We start from the raw sequence: 13,436 nt of genomic DNA on the forward strand, positions 1-13,436 counted from the left end.
AAAAAGGAGAAAAAAAAGATGTCACATGACTCCTGGCTGTCCTGGAGATAAGTGACCTGAACACAGTCAATCATACTCCCTGAAATTTTCAGTTATATAGTAAAGTGAAGAAAGACATGGATTTGGTTAGATGTGACTAATCCTGGAGCCTTGGGAACACTCTCCATTGTCCGCCCCTCCCCCTTTTCTGTATTTCCAGGATTTGCTCCATCTTAGGATGTCTTCAGGTACACTTTGTCAAGTTTCTTTCAACTTTATGAACTACTTCATTCATTTTCTTCCAGCCAGACAATAACCTCAATTATTAGTTTAAAATGGAACAAGCCAACTGCATCATTAAAAAAAATATTTTCAAAAAATAAAATAATTATTTAAAAATTATTTTCATCATTATAAAACAAATTATCCCTAAGATATTTTGTTAAAGACTTCACAGCTTCAAAATATTAAAATTTACTTATAGTGATTCATTTAACACTTATTTTTTCAAAAGGATGGTTTTTTCCCCCTCACAACCACATGTGGATTTTCACACAGAATGTGTTTGAACTTGAAAAATAATAAGGTTCAGTATTTACAAATGATGTCTCTCTCACTGCTATGGTGGAAGGCTGCAACCTTCCTTTTTTCAAGACAGGGATCCTCTTTGTGTTGCCCTGTCAATCCTGAAACTCCCTCTGTATATCAGGCTGCCCTTGAACTCACAGAGATTGGCCTGCCTCTGCCTTCCTAGTGCTTGGATTAAAGGTGTGCACCTCAACCACTCAGCTTTAGATAATATTTTTAATGTCTATGTTTCTCTGGTTCCTCCTCTCAGAGGAGGAGAAGGCAATCCTTACAGTGTCCTTAGGAGGGGCCTTAGATCACAGGAAAAACTCAACAAGGAGATGCAGACAGCAAGCTCAAGACAGACACTAGGCAAAACTCACTTTAATCCATGTTTATGTGTCCACTTCTGAGTCTCGTGAGTGTTCCTTTTCTCAGTTTCTGTGACTGTTGGAATTTGCCACTGTGCCTATGCTGTGTCACTTTGATACCCATGCAGAACTCCTTTCTCATAATAGTACTGTTAGGCAGAACAAAAACTTGGCATCCTGCTCCTGAAATCTAAGACATTCTGGCTTTTTAACACATATAGTCTTATGTAAGAATGCCTCCTTTATATAATGATAAAACTTTACCTATCTTTCCCAGGTAGGATACAACTATTGGACAACTAAGACATGATTATTACTTTGTTTATATATAGGAGCCAACCAGAGAGCTTCAAATGCTTAGTCCAGATCACCAACCCACACCAGCAGTGCCAGACTTCTTCAAGAGGAGCTGGGAGAGCAGCGTCTTCTTCAAGTCTGCATGTAATTCTAATGTGCACACGGTGTTGAATCACTGCTGTGTGACGCTGCCAAGCAGCAGACCAAGAAGTCTGAAATATGGAATATGCAAAAGTCTGCTTTATTCCCATTAGCCATGTGTAATTTTCAAACTGAAGAATTTTGAATTGTGGGTGAAAAGCTTTATTAAGCTTTACTTGTAACATTAAAGATTACGTACTGCAATAAGAAAATAAATAAATGTTACCCTGAATATAAAAATCAAAGAATAAGTTTTGAGTCAGGGGTAATGGTGCACTCCTTTAATCCCAGCATTTGGGAGATGGAGTTAATGGACAGCCTGGTCTACATAGAGCAGTGGTTCTCAACCTTCCTAATGCTGCAATTTTTCAATACATTTCCTCATGTTGTAGTGACCCTGAACCATAAATTTATTTTTGTTGTTACTTCATAACTGTAGTTTTGCTACTGTTAAGAACTGTAATATAAATATCTGATTGCAGCGTATCTGATATGTGACTCCTGTGAAAGGGTTGTTTGATCCCTAAGGGTTGAGAACCCCCACAGGTTGAGAACCACTGATACAGCCAGTTCTAGAACAGCCAGGGCTACATAGGGAACCCTGTATCAAAAGGAGAGGAGTTTTGCTTTATCAAGTCACAGAAGAAGTACTTCCTGGGCAGGAAGTTTTGGCATGAATATATGAGAAAGTACCTCCTGCACATGAGGTGAGGGAGAGCCTAAATTATGAAGAGCCAAAATATGAAGTTTTAAGAACTCAGCAATTATGCAGAGTGAGGCAACACATAGGCATATTTGGAGTATATGGTATGAACAAATCCACCTTTGTTCTGGCCCCTCTGTTTCCTGTGCTGCTTACATAAACGTTTGTTTTGTTTTGTTTTCCAGACATCAAACTCTAGAAGATAAGAAAAATGCAGACGAACTCCTCTACAATATCTCTAACCTTCACTCTCTAGCCTGAGCTATCAATGCAGATTGACTACATCTCTTTACCTTACACACTGTCACCAATTACACAGATGTGGCTATAATTTTCCTTATAATTTTCCTTTTCTGATGTCCTCTTCTGATCTTTGTGGGCACCAGCACAGCACACATGTGGCACATAGACATGAATGCAGGCAAAGCATTTCTACATATAAAAAATTAAAACCTTAAAAGAAGAAAGGGAATTTGGAATTAGGTATCCAAAGAGGTAATATAAATATACAAATGTCACATGGAGAATAAGACTCTGTGTTTTACAAGGGTTTATTTAGTGACTATGAAGTGATTATTATACCCTACATATGTTTGCCTTATATACATACAGAATTTACAGTTTATAAAGTTCTTTCATATTTCTTGGATTATTGGAGCCTCACAGCTTTCTGAGGCAGATATATAAATCAAGAAATTGAGCTTAATTGAAATTATTTGCTCATGTTCACATAACAAATCATGGGAATTGTCAAGGGTACTGGAACCCCCATGCATACTGGTGTTGCCTTTGCTTGCATATGCTTTGTACCAGTTTTTTTTTTTTATCAATACCTAGAGATACTCCTGGGGCCAATTTATACGGTTTGGTTAGCTGACAATCCTTGAAAGTGACTTTTGTGATCCTGAAGATTAATGTTGGGACCTTATACATGCTGAGAAGGTGCTCTACCTCTGAGCTATCCCCTGATGCTCTTAAAAGTGATTTTAAATTTAAATTACATTATACTCAAATATGGAAAAGTTTGACTTCATCTCATCTCCTTTGACAATAATTTTTGAATGCCTACAACAGGTGCTGCTGGTGGCTGCAGAGATACATTGGAAGATAAGAAAGTCACTTCCTTGGACTTTTCATGACTTACTCATTCACTGAATTTCATAGAATTTTCAGGTAGAAATGAACTTCTGCCATAAGGGAGAACTATTTTATTTTATACAGAGAACTTTCCCCTCCCCCCTATTTTCCCAGAAATTTGTTCTAATGAAAATTGACCTTTTGAAGTTTCTCCATTGAAAACAGTTCTTCTAAATGGCTAGTAATTTTTGTCACATTCAAACCAGATTGAAGATAGTCTTAGAAGCTGAGAGAGAACATTGAAGTCTTGATTACATATGAATAAAGCATGCAAATCAAGTGACAGAGTTATGAGTCCATGACCTTTGTAGCCTGTCCATGTTTACTGGGGTAGTGAATATTTACTGCCATTGTAGTAATACTTTCCCAGTCAATAATCAATGTTTTAATACAACAAAGACCATATATAGTGTAACCAAGTTTATGCAAACCCCCTTGGCAACTTTTCTCCAAGTAACTCAGGGATCCACAATGTGATGCCTCCATATCAGAGAGATTATTTCCAACCTCATGAATGAAGACAAGGGTGCCCTATTAAGCTGCCTAGGCTAGAAGCAGAATATCATATAAGCGCCTTCCTCATGGTAAGAACTGAGAATGGTCCTTTAAGAAAGAATGGGAAAGGCGTTCTTCTTGGATGATTAGGAAGAGGACCAGACCCCAAAACACAAACATGCCATGCACTCACTTTTAAGTTGATCTTAGCCACATAGTGCAGGATAACAATGCTACAATCCACAGACCCAAAGAAGATAAGTAACAAGGAGGACCCAAGGGGAGATGGCAGGATGCTTGAATCTCCTTCAGAAAGGGTAATAAAACATACATCAGATTAGGATGATGAGAGAGAACTGGGTAGGATCGAAATGAGGTGGGGAGGGAACTGAGGGTGGGGGTCAGGTGTGAGGAGAGGAGGGGTGAAAGGAGAAACTGATGGGGGCCATGTTTCGGATAACCTGGAGACCTGTGATGGAGTAGGTTCCTGGGAGGATATGGGGGTGACACCAGCTGAGACTCCTAGGAGCAGGGGATATGGAGACTGAAGTGGCCACCTCCTATAGCTAAGGAGGACTTCAGTGAAGGAAGGGGGGACACCAACCTACCCACAAAACCTTCAACTCAAAACTTACCCTGCCTATAGGGATAAAGATAGAGCAGAGATTGAGAGAATGGCCAACAATGACTGGCCCAACTTGAGACCCACCCCATGAAAGAGAGCTAACCCCTGTTTCTATTAATGAAATTCTGCTATGTTTACAGACAGGAGGCTAGAACAAACATATCCTGAGATGTTCCACCCAGCAGCAGATTAAAATAGATGCTGAGACTCACAACCAAACATTAGGCAGAGTTTGGGAAGTCTTGTGGAAGAGTTGTGAGGAGGATAGACGGACCTAGAGGGAACAATAATGCCACAAGAGGACCAACAGAATCAACTAACCTAGGCCCATGGGGGCTCACAGACTGAACCACTAAGCAAAGAGCAAGCATGAGCTGGATGGACAGCTTGGTCTTTATGGAGATCCTCTAGCAATTGAAATGGGGGCTGTCTCTGACATGCACCATGTTGCCTGCTTTTGGATCACTTTCCCCTAGCTAGGATGTCTTCTCTGGCTTCAGTGGAAGAGAATGTGCTTACTTCTGATGAGGCTTGATGTGCAGGGGCAGGTAAGGGGCTCCCCTTTCCTGAGGAGAAGAGGAGGGAGAAAGGGAGGAAAAGAGTGGTATAGGAAAGAGAAGAGAGAAGGACTGCAAAGTGAATAGATAAATTAATTAATGAGAAAAAGATGATAAACATAACAATCTTTGCCATATGTCCCATAGAAGAAAATAGTCCTCCATCTCTTTTCTCTTCTGACCTAATCCTAGTCATGACCCTTTTCCTTCATTGTACTTTGATCTGCCTTGAACTCAGGTTATCTTCAAGGAAAACAAAGGGAAACTTGGAGTGGAACTAGCTTTGAATCATGGATGACAAAAACATAGGTAACAACTTTCTCCAAGTTCTCTCAGAGGCTGCCATTCATTCATTCCTTTCATTGAAAGTATTTGACTTAGTATATTTGCTCCATTAACCTTGCTATAGATCTGGTTTCATAATGATTCTACCTTATTCATAGCCCACAATAGCCTCCCTGCTCTGATGACTTTCCAGTTCTGCTTTTATGGAACAATTTCTGTTTCCCATATGAGACTTCTATTTGCCTATGTATGCTTTGCTTTCAACTTAGACTATCCATATCATTTGGTCCCTGAGAAGAATACAAGGGAACCTCTGGGCCTATTCCTGCTCACACAACATACAGCCAAGAGAGTGGGTCACATAATCCACTGACCATTGAGTAAGGCTGTGGGACAGATTCTCTTGAAGCTTCTTCTGCTGTGGGCATGGCAGACAATGGATAGCATAATGGAGAATTTAAGATAGTGTGTCTATCTGACTATAGGGCAGAAATCTCTTCTGTGCCATGACCATTCAAGACCAACAGACTAACCAAAAATTAGCTTGTGAGAATATTGTATATCACCTCACTCAGTCTCTAATTAACCTTCCTTTGGCTGTCTCTTTCTGTCTTTCAGAATTTACAAAGCTAGAAACCACATTTTCCAGTCTCTCTTGTAGCTAAGTCCTTAACATAAAATAGATTACTGTAATCAGATGTAGTCAGTCATATTTTTGGGGGGTAGAAGAAAAACATAGAACAATTGCACACCTTTTTAATTATTTTTTGCTAGCAAGCTAGATCTCAAAGACATTTGACTTTACCACACTGGTGACTTATGTCAATTCTTTAGCATTTGCCACAGACACCTTGGTTATAATACACGTTCCATTTCCCAGAGCTTTTAGTTTTGGCTTCTATTGCTGTAATGAAACACTATGACCAAAAAGGAACTTGGGAAGAAAATGGTTTCTTTGGCTTATACTTCCATATCACTGTTCATCATCAAAAGAAGTCAGGACAGAACTCAAGCAGGGCAGGAACCTGGAGGCAGGAGCTGATAAAGAGGCCATAGAGGGGTGCTGTTTACTGGCTTTATTCCCATGGCTTGCTCAGCCTGCTTTCTTCTAGAACCCACAATAGGCTTGGCCCTCCCCATCAACTACTAATTAAGAAAATGTCTGATCTACAGAGACATTTTCTCATGAAGTTCCCCCTTTTTTTTTCAGATGACTCTAGCTTGTGTCAAGTTGACATAAAGCTAGCCAGGGCACTATGCAGCTTCTCTGTGGAGGCTAAGGAGGAAATAGGATAGGAACAATGAAAATGCTAATTTCCTGAATCCAGAAACACAGAAGCAGTAGTGTGGTCTTGGATTTGGCAGTCGAATGGTAACTGTAGAAGTAGTAGTTTTTCATATGGGTTCTATTGATTGTATTCATGGGGTTATGTTTCTTAGACTTCACACACTTATCTTTCAAAATAATCTTAAGTATAATTTCAAGGATGCTTCTATGTCTTACCCTGAATGGTGAAGGCTAAATTAGCATATCGTAGAGGAGGCACAAGCCCAAAGTACACTCATCAACAAAGCCTGACACAGAACATTCTGGTAAAATTCTGTAGCTTGAAGATGCTGATTTATCATCCCCCACCCTTATTTAACTCCAAAATGTAAACAGTTTCATTAATCACCTAAGGGACTTTGTCAAAATGCACGCTGCAGCAAATTTCAAAGTTATAACGCAGTTGATTTTAGATTCGCCCCAGAAAACAGTGATTGAGTGCCTCCTCTTTGCCAGAAATTACACTAAGGCTGGATGATGCAGACATAAGTAAAAATTGGTGGCTGTTCTCTCAGAATAACTTTAATATAAGGCAATTTATGATAAATAGCTAAGAAGATTTCTAGACAAAAATGCAAGAAAGAGGTAAAATTTGCCTATGGTGGGACAAAGAATGAATTATAAATGGGAGTGTCAATTAAACTAAGTCTTCAAAGATGAATAGAGCTTTGTAAGGACAAACAACACAGTCCCTCTAGGAAACCTGCTAAACCCAATCACTGCTTTTAAAAAATTGATGTGAGTATATTTTTCACTATACAGTCTTTCCCCACCCTTACTTCTCTACTCAAAGTCCATGTAAACTTCGGCTACATCTCAGAGCAAGCAGGGAGTGGAAATATCATGGAGATGAACAGCACTATAAAATGTGTGAGCCGGCACTGGCAATCCAGGATGGAGAGGCAACTATTAGAGCTAAGCACTTGCTGAAATTACTTTCCATCAGTGAGACAAGATGTAATCAAATTAAAGAATATAGGCCTTGGGCAAAATAACAGAGGATGAACCCATGTGTGGAAAGTATTTTCTAGGGGCCTCAAACAAATCAGAAGAAAGTAGAGGAGGAGGAGGAGGAGGAGGAGGAGGAGGAGGAGGAGGAGGAGACACAGTTGAAAGAACATGGCACAGAGGCCCAGGGACCTCAAATGCTGCTCTTTTCTCTGACAGTCACAGAGGCTGTGAATTCAGAGCCACTTCCTTTTGCTAACATTTAATGATTTATTTATTTGCATTTGGATGACAAAATAGAGACAAACTCCAGCCAGCAAACACTGGGCTAGATTCCAGAACCTAAGAGTGGAGAAATGAAATAGGCCCTGAGGTGAAATTCCAGCAGTCCCAGGGCTCAGCACTGCTACCTTCGCTAAAATAATTGGAACCTAGCAAGCAAGTCATAGTATTAGATTTCCATTGAAACCCTAGCCTGGAGAGCCCAGGGTGTGGATAAACTCAGTTCAAACCTTTTTGTCTGAAGAAGCATGTCAAACTCTTCACAGTACCATATCTTCAGTTCATAAATGGCAATAGGAACCCAGGCCTGAGTGAGGAATGGCACTGCAGGTGAGCAAAGAGAGGCCAAAGGGACTCCTGAAACTCAACTGGCCACCAAGCATTCAAATCTGCTGCCAGAATCCAAAGCTGCAGTTCTTACTTTCTTTCCTAAACAAAACCGAAAAGGCTAACCTTCTGAATCTCTGTAACTTCATTGTCATGAGAGAGAGAGAGATTGAGAGAGAGAGAGAGACAGAGACAGAGAAAGACAGACAGAGAGAAAGAGAGAGGGGGGAGGGAGAGAGGGAGGGTAGGAGGGAGGGAGAGGGACAGAGGGAGGGAGGGAGGGAGGACACTAAGGCTCATGAGTTTTAGATCTGAAGATTATCAGTGTGTCAAAAAAGCCATAATTTGGTAGTTTCGAACAGTTGTTAATTACCTCCAGATCTCATAGGGCCTAACCCTGACTGATCCTTCCCTGAGGGGAAGAACCAGCTCACATGCCCCCAAGCTGGAAACAAGAGCACATCGTTCACGTCAAGGCTCACAGAAAGGTTTCTTTTCTTGAAGTTGTATCTGTTTTTCCAATGAACGTTTTCCATATTACTATGAGAAACTTAACAAACACTAAAAACAATAGTTTCATTTTCGTTACCTTTTAGCAGTATAGGACACAGAGTTATAGGAACAAGTGCTAACAGAAATCCTACTTATCTTTCACTGTTGTGTGGAAGATTACATTAAAACATTCAAGTTAATAAGTGCTAGTGTTCTGTAGCACAAAGGGTTAACTAGTCACAATAACCTAGTATGTATTTTACCAAAAAACCTGGAGCAAAGAGCTTAAGGTTCTAAACATAAAGAAAGGTTGAGGAGAAATGTTAATTCCTCAGTTTGGGTCTTTATGCACGCATGTGCTACCGTATTATACAGTAGACTGTATGCCACACATATGTGCAACATGGATGAGAGTTTCTAAAATGTTAACTTTGGTAAGATATGTGGAAAGTTCTCACATAGCAGCATACACAAAGTAGGCTTTTCATAAATAGTAGCCATGGAAAGGAAGAGCAGAGGCTGCTGGAGATTTCTGCACTTCCGGTAAGACTGACTTCACAGGTCTCTGTCTACTGTGTAGTTCCACTGGAAAACTCAGAAAGAGTTGTGTGCAGTGAGTTCATGAGCTTCTTGGAGATGAATAGCAAGAAAATCTCTAAAAGTTTTTGGAAAAACAATAAATGGTAAGTATAAAATAATATGTCATCCCATTGAAGACAAGGTATGAAATGTGTTAATTTAGTCTACCAGACACTTTGAAGGTTAAACATGCCCATTTTTGCTCCTTAGTCACAAGTTTGCACTCTTTAAAAGTGAGCAAGGTATAGAATAAAGTCTCTTTTGTTAGCATAATTAAAGTCATCGTGCACGTGCATGCACATATGAAAACTAATGGAATAACTTCTAGAGTTTTCCATATATATTTTTTTTCTACTTTATTTCTCATGTTTTTTTTCTCTTGAATGGACATCATCACTTCCAAGTCCTATAGTATCTGAGTTTCTCAAAGTATGTGCGCACAAAGCAGTCCAGGTAAATGTCTTAACTAACAAAAAGTGATTTTGTTTTTGGCTTTTCAAGACAAGAGTTTTCTCTGTGTTCTGGAACTTACTCTGTAGACCAGGCTGACTTTGAACTCAAAGAGATCTGTCGGCCTCTGCCTCCCAAGTGCTGGGATGAAAGGTGTGTGCTAGCACTGTCCAGCCCAAAAAATGACCTTAGCAGAATGGTATAATGCATGGTTGGCTTGGCTGGTTTGATTTGTGTGTATATATAAAGTCATTGTAACTATAGAAGAGAGAATGGGAACCTCTGATGGAAGGTTATTCCATGAACAAAACACAGTAAGCATGTTCCTATTACATAAATGAATGTTAACAAAAATCTAATATAATCTTGAGTTTTAAGTACTTTGCTTTTTGTTTGTTTGACTGACTAAAACCTGATGAATTATACAACCATTATTTTAAAAGCATTTTTTGTATAGCACAATGCATAGTTGGATTTTAGCATATCACATTAGGCACTGATGGGATTTTAGCATGTCACATTAGGTACTGATAGGATTTTAGCATGTCACATTAGGTACTGACATTTTTCTTTAATCATGGTTTGTACCAGCCCTTGTAACACTCTGGCTTCTACCATTCAGAGGCAATGACCTGACTCAAATAACAGCTTTTGTAACTGGCCAACTCAATTATATAGAGGTGCTACATTTTTTTTTTTTTAGCTTCACCTGGCATGATGACAAGATGAACCTCCACACAAGCTCAGGCAGTCCTCAGGTAGAGTGTTCCATGAAAAAAGTGGTGTGAGTTGCCAATTCCATCAATGTTCAGAGGTATCAGTTTTAGTTACTAAGATGTTGTGCTATTTATTAACTTTGAGGATCTAATTTTTCTTGCAGTTTTAATTTTTTCATTAGTGTATATTCATTCTAAACTCATTATATATTAACCATAAGAACTTAGTTATTTAGTCATTAAATGACTAATGTATCTCAAGAACCAGAATTATCTATAGTTACATTCCCATGATGGTGTACCGTGGCATAAAATGTATCCGCTTATACTCTTCTTTCTTTTTTTCTTTCTTTCTTTCTTTCTTTCTTTCTTTCTTTTTTATTTTGGTTTTCAACTGTACTTTTATTTCTTACTGCATTGGTTTTGTCAGAAGAATGAGATTTCCTTATCTCCCCATCTCGTTAAAAAACTTAAATTTAGTGTCACTAATTTTTTTATTTAATTAATTTATTCAGATTACAACTCAATTGTTATCCCATCACTTGTATCCTCCTGTTCCTCCCTCCCTCCTGCTTTCATCCTATTCCCCTCCCCTAGGTCTAAGACCTGAGGTATACTCTTCTTTCAACACAAAAGAACTTTCACAGTCATGAGTTGTTGGAGATTGGTCTGATGTATTTTGATAATAATTACTACTTGTTGTCTCTGTGCCCCACCTTGTACCTTGTCTAAGAGCCTAACATGTTTGACCAATAAAAGGTTATCACACCCAAATAAGGCAAATGGAGTAGGTGTGGCTAGGGTTCTTTGGCTTTGGGAGACAGAAAAAAACTGGGGAGGAGAAAGGAACAGAGAGGAGAAGAGGAAGAAGGCTGCACCATGGGTTAAGTGGAAGAGAAGCACATGGCCAGCATGGATGGAGACTTGGCCCAGATGATAATTAACAAGTATTTGGGATTGTGGATGGGATGTAGCTTGATAGAAATTATGAGAAGCAGATGGCATAAAAAGTAGTTTAGGGAATTAATATCTGCCCTGCCCCAGGTTAACAAGGCTATTTTAAAATATGACAGGTGTCTGTGTTTTGGTTGACTGCTAGCAGGAAGCCTAATAATAAACATTATTAGGTCATACTGATAAATTAACCACAACATGAACAGCTTTTAATTTTGTCTTGTAATACTAAAAAAAGGGCATAGGAATTTGTCATAAAAGGGTTTTCCTTTATATATCAAATGGTCACTTAGCAAAGTGTCCTTCAATGTGTCACACAATTTCATCCTCTCCCCTTTTATTAGATTATTAGACAGGTCCTGGGGACCAAGTTTGTAAAATTAAATGCTTTCATGCTCTATTTGTTTACCCTACTAGAACCTTTAGCCACCTGGCTATTTGTCAAGAAAAAAAATTCCAATATTTTAAATGTGCTACATCATCCATAGAAAAGTTGTTTATGCTGAGTCTAAAATATGAGAAAACTGAAGCTAATGGAGGATCAGCGAGTTGCTTTTCCCACCCCAAAGCCCAGGGTTAGTAAGGAACAGAGCTAGAATTTGAATCGAGTTTGCTAACTCAACTGAATAAGATCATCAACTTCCCAGCCAGATCCTTCTGAGAGGGCAAGGCCAAAACATAGTTCCATGATTTTATGCAAGGTGACCATTCTGTTTTTATATGGATTGTTCAGTCCACAACTGGCATACTATACCTTTAACAGAAAACTTATAAGAAGCAATAGGAGTACCAATATGGACGTTTCTAAACTATTAAAACAGTACATACTAGCTTCGTGTTCTAGAGAAAATTAGGGGCAGCACTGGAGCTTGAACTTCTTGAAAAGCTCATGAGGACAGAGAATGTATATGTTTCTTGTCTAGAATCTCTACTGTGCCATTTCCCATGGACAGGCAATAAAATGTTGTTGAGTGTCTTAAGTTGAGATATACCGGTGTCTCCTATAATTTCCTGTATCAATTCTTGTGGAAGTTGTCTATGAACTACATATGTAAAATGATGAGCAACAAGTAAGATAGAAGGGGCTGGAGAGATGACTAAGTAGTTAAAACCATTCACTGTTCTTGCAGAGTATCTGGGTTTGGTTCCAAGTACCCACCTGGAAGCTCACAGCCATCTATAACTCCAGTTCCAGGGGATCTGAAACCATCTTCTAACCTCTGTGGACACAGAAACCATGTGGTGCATTTCTATACACACAGGCAAATATACATGAAACAAAACAAATAAATCTTTAAAACAGTTTTAAGAAACAAGTAAGGTACACTAATAGCACAGGGAAGCAAAGCAAACTAGTGGTTTGAGTAACTAAGCATACTTCTGGAAAATATTTGGTAGGAAAATGAGAGAGAAAACTGAAAGAATAAATTAGGGATAGTCTGCAGGACTGGATACTCGTGGGAAGGGATGTGTGCCTTTAATGTAAAAAGTCCCCAAAGTGTGTTATCGTGATCATTCTGAATCACCAACTTCCTCACTACTATAATCAGAAGCATTTGTATAGAGTGTTAATTGACGACCTTAAAATGATGACTTACTAGATCACTTTCAGTAAATACTTGAAAAAGAATAGCTATTTCAGAGCTATTGTTGGGTCTGTTTCCTTGCACAAAAAACAAAGAAAGAAAGAGGCCGTAACAAATAAATATCAGTGAGCTGGCCTGACCTTAAGAAGGAAAATTGAGTAAAAAGCTTGTTGATAAAATTAACTTAGCATTACGTAGTTTTTCAACAGCCCTAGAAAAGCAATAATATTCTTTCCCTCGGAAACTGAATGTAGAGTTGCACACATAATGGCAAAGTGAATGGCCCCCATGGAATCCCATAGACATACTTTTTGCACCACCAGTTTAAAGTAGATTTAACTTAATAGTAAAAATAAAATGTATTTAAATTAAACTCTTTTAAATCAATAACAACAACAACAACAAAATGTAAGGTGCTACATTTAAAAGGGAATTTAAGTCTACATGGTACATAGGAAGGTTTCAGGAGCTGCCCAAGGTCATCTCCCAAATCTACCACCTTTATAATTAGTTACATTCTCTTCATGCTCATCAGAGTAAGTGCCTCTAGAGTGGAAAGGCGTTGAGGGAAGGTGTGCTTCATCTTTAGGCTCCCACAATAGCACATAGAGGGGACCC

This window comes from Acomys minous, assembly GCF_964271855.1.
Source record: "Acomys minous genome assembly, chromosome: 7".
Lineage (NCBI taxonomy): Eukaryota > Metazoa > Chordata > Mammalia > Rodentia > Muridae > Acomys > Acomys minous.